The following is a 5143-nucleotide window of genomic DNA, read 5'->3' as shown; positions in this document are numbered from 1 at the left end:
CGGTCGAAGTCCAGACTCACTAATGCGTCCTAACGACTTATCAGTTATACACACTAATGCAGACCTGGTTCGCTAAGACCACCGCTCTGATACCAACAGAAGCGACCCGTCCTAATCCATCCGGATGAAGTCCGTATCGATTATAAACGATTCCCAATAGTTGATTACATCGCGAGGTACTTGACCTCTATATGATACATTTTATAAACATTGCATTCATTTTTTTTTGAAAAGACAATATTTCATTACATCAAAAGTTGACGGCATGCATACCATTTCATAATATATCTAACTATAATTGACTTAATATTAATCTTGATGAACTCAACGACTCGAATGCAACGTATTTTGAAATATGTCATGAATGACTCCAAGTAATATCCCTAAAATGAGCAAATGTACAGCGGAAGATTTCTTTCGTACCTGAGAATAAACATGCTTTAAAGTGTCAATCAAAAGGTTGGTGAGTTCATTAGTTTAACATAAATAATTATTTCCATCATTTTAATAGACCACAAGATTTCATTTTCAGTTCTCCCAAATATACGCCCCATGCATAGAGACAAAAATATCATTCATATGGATTGAACACCTGGTAACCGACATTCACAATATGCATATAAGAATATCCCCATCATTCCGGGATCCTCCTTCGGACATGATATAAATTTCGAAGTACTAAAGCATCCGGTACTTTGGATGGGGCTTGTTGGGCCCGATAGATCTATCTTTAGAGTTCGCGTCAATTAGGGTGTCTGTTCCCTAATTCTTAGATTACCAGACTTAATAAAAAGGGGCATATTCGATTTCGATCATTCAACCATATGATGTAATTTCGATTACTTGTGTCTATTTCGTAAAACATTTATAAAAGTTGCGCATGTATTCTCAGCCCAAAAATATAAAGGGTAAAAAGGCAAATGAAACTCACCTAATGTATTTTGTAGTAAAAATACATAGAACGACATTGGACAAGTATAGGGTTGACCTCGGATTCACGAACCTATATCATTTGTATGTATATTAACACACATAATTGAAATCGAACAAATATATATATTGATATTAATAGTATATATATATTATTTTAATTGTTATATATTTTTATATTCTTTGTATATATGTTTCATACAAATATTTGTTTGATAGAATAATAATAATAAAGATAGTGAATAACCTATTGTTTTATTTTGTGATAATAATAATAATAATCATATTAATAATAATGATGTTAGTAATAATAATAGTATACATAAAATAATACTAATAAAAGTAATAATGATAATAGTAATAATAATAACAATCTTAAAAATTATGATAATCTTATTAAATAAAAAAAATTGATAATTTTGGTAAAAATGATAATCTTAAATATAATGATACTAGTAATAATAATAATGATAATAATTACAATATTCATAAATTTATAGTAATACTCATAACATCAATTTTATATTATTTTCATTACAATATTAATTTTATTCATTGCTATGTCTTACGGTTCGTTATCTTTTACTCGTTCCTCTCGTTATCGATAATGTATAGTCTTTTCTAAGTTCTAGATTTCATAATTTTAACTATAAAATAACTTGCACCTTATATTATTATTAAGCTTAACAATTGTTATATTAATCTTTTATCATAATAATCTTCATGATATATAACCATAGTACTTTTATATTTATCTTTTAATAATCATAATCATATTCATTTTCATAAGTTAATAATAATAACAATAAATGGAAAATACATATGTATATGTTCATATACTTGCATAAACAATAACAATAATAATAATAATAATAATAATAATAATAATAATAATAATAATAATAATAATAATAATAATAATAATAATAATAATAATAATAATAATAATAATAATAATAATAATAATAATAATAATAATATTTTAGAAAACTACCTTAAAAGGCGCCATAAAAGAAAACTGCTGGGTATGGGACTCGAACCCGAGACCTTTAGCTCTCCCCTAACACTCTCATACCATTGCTCTATCTATTGTCTTTCTGTTTTTAATACTCCAAGATATATATATAATCCAAAATAATTTTTGCCCAACTTCATCTTCTTCTCTCAAAAAATCAATCGGTCAACTCAAAATCAACTTAATTATAATCGAATAATAACTTATATTCTATCACAGATTTGCAAATAATACAAGTGTTTGTAAAAAAAATAAATAAAAAATATATATATAACAGAGGTACCCGCTGCGTTCGCTGCTATTTATAAAAAAAATTGATTTTTGATTTCGATCAAGTTTTGGAAAAATGTTACAACACGAGATAAGTTTCAAATCACTCATATAATCTATTGGTATCGTCAATTTAACCCAAAACTTAAAAACAAATTCGAATTCGATACAAGAACAATGGTTGACTTTTTTTGTAAAATATTTTGACTCCAAAATTCGTAATCAAAATAAGGAATTAAAAGCTGAAATTTTACAGATAGTTTAAATAAGAGATTTCTAACCTTTCTGCAATTTTAGATTTTTAAGAATGAAACGAATTCGAGCCATTGAAATATCAATTACGCGTACAGGTAGAAAAAAATATAAAAAGAAAAATACAATTCATTTAATCAAAAAAATTTGAGGAGTTGAGTAATTGTTGATCATGTTTTGAGTCTACTGATTTAATACACATTGAAGAGGAAATCGATTTGTACAGATGATAAATATGTCGCCTAGTGTCACGGATAGACTAGCAGAGAAGAAAAAAAAATAATCAGATAGGGACTAGTACAATGATCATGCGTAAAAACTGCCATTATATCTATATTTTATAATTTATAAATATACTAATAATTAATAAATAATAATAATGATAATAATAATTATATAAATTATAATATTATCAATGGAAATAAAAATCTAATAGATTACATGTAGCAGATTTCGTTTCTATATATATATAATAATATTAGTAATACTAATATTAATAATTATTATAGTAGTAATAATACTTGTAAAATTCTAATAATAATAATAATGGATCTAATAATAGTATTAGTAATAATATTAATATGATGATATTAATAATAACAAAAATGATGATTTTAATAAGTTTACCAGTAATTGATAGTAATGATAATAATAATAAAAATAATAATGATACTAATAATAATAATACTAGTAATAATAAAGATATAACAAACTTACATATTTCTATGTCTATATATTATATATATATTCTTTAGAAATAATATATAGATTCATAATAACACATATATATATATATATATATATATATATATATATATATATATATATATATATATATATATATATATATTTATTTATTTATTTATTTATTTATTTTAATAATAACTTAATTATACTAAGTATCCTTTTACATTTTAAATTAAAGTATACTTTATTAATTCAAAATATTATATAAATATATATATACTTATAATTATATTCATATATACATTTTTATTTACAAACATGTGTTCGTGAGTCGTCGGGAATGGTCAAGGGTTAAATGATTCCATATAATAGTTCAAAAATTTTGAGACTCGGTCTAACAGACTTTGCTTATCGTGTCGAAAATATATAAAGATTAAGTTTAAATTTGGTCGAAAATTCCCGGGTCATCACACTCTGTACCTCTTTCTTTGTCTTTGGAGATGGCAAACTATCAATGGCTTCAATCTTTTTAGGATTTGCCTTGATTCCCAGCGCAGTCACTACATGACCTAGAAACTTGCCCTCCTCTTCCCCAAAACTACATTTGAGCGGGTTAAGCTTCATGTTAATCCTGTGCAGAGACGCAAACGTTTCTAGGATGTCGCCGAGCATTTCTTCTTCGGTGTTACTTTTAATCACCAAGTCATCGACATATGCTTGAAGATTTCTGCCGATTTGGTGCTTGAAGGCTGCATCAATTACGCGCTGATAGGTCGCTCATACGTTCTTTAAACCAAAAGGCATCTTCGTATAACAACAGATCCCCTGCGGCGTATGAAAAACAGTTTTGTCCTTATCCTCTGAAGCCATTAAGATTTGGTGATAACCCTTGTATGCGTCCAGAAAACACTTTTACCGGAAACCTGACAATGATTCCACCTTCCAGTCTATCTCCGGGAGAGGGTAGTTGTCTTTGGGACATGCCTTATTGATGTCTTTAAAATCAACACACATCCGCCAATTACCGTCAGCCTTTTTCACCAACACCGGATTAGCGACCCATGTCTGGTACCGTACCTCTCGCAGAATGTTTGCGTTTACCAGGCTATCTACTTCTGCGCATAGCCAATCACTGCGCTCGAGAGCCATATGTCGCTTCTTTTGTCTTACGGGTGTGAGTGATGGATTGACGTTCAACTTATGTTCCGCAATATCACACGGAACCCCAGTCATGTCTGATTCTCGCCATGCAAAAACATCTGCATTTGCGGATAATATTCCATGCAACTTAGCCTTAGTTTCAGCTGACAAGCCGGCGCCGATTTTAATACGCTTGTCCGGATGCAAGCGGTTAGCGATAACCGTACTGCTTGCGAGTTGTTCTCCCATGGAGGGAATGTTTACCGGCACAACTGAACCACATAAATCGGTTGTTTGATGTGACGCAATCGTGGCAATTCCTTCCACTGTAGGAAACTTAATCAAGCCATGCACCACCGATGGCATAATGTTAAAATGTCGTATGAAATTTCTCCCTAGTAGCGCATTGTATCGCGAAATCGAACGAACCACATAAAAGTCAACTAATTCGTGCCTGACCAACTGCGGATCCTTATCATCTGCAAGCTCTATCATTAGCTCTATCTGGCCTAATGGCCATGAATTTTCTCCAGAGAAACCTGATAGTGTAATATCAGGCTGACGTAACTGCGCTTTAACTTCTGCGGGAAGGAAATGATAGCAATGTTCATACATAATATCCACTCCGCTACCGGTGTCAACATGCATGCGCTTAACTTGTATTCCGAAATTAGGGATGCGACACTTGATGACAATGGGCTCATTAATTGCGTCGATTAACATGACAGGAGGGAAAGTGATTGGGAGAAGTTCTCAATCCTGGTGATCATTGTACTTTCTCCGCTGGCTAACTTTCTCTACATCGACCATATTAATGGTTAAGTCGGCGTTTTTTGTTTTATCGACTTT

This window comes from Rutidosis leptorrhynchoides, chromosome 1 (genome assembly GCF_046630445.1).
Source record: "Rutidosis leptorrhynchoides isolate AG116_Rl617_1_P2 chromosome 1, CSIRO_AGI_Rlap_v1, whole genome shotgun sequence".
NCBI lineage: Eukaryota > Viridiplantae > Streptophyta > Magnoliopsida > Asterales > Asteraceae > Rutidosis > Rutidosis leptorrhynchoides.
Note: the sequence above shows the minus strand (reverse complement) of the source record.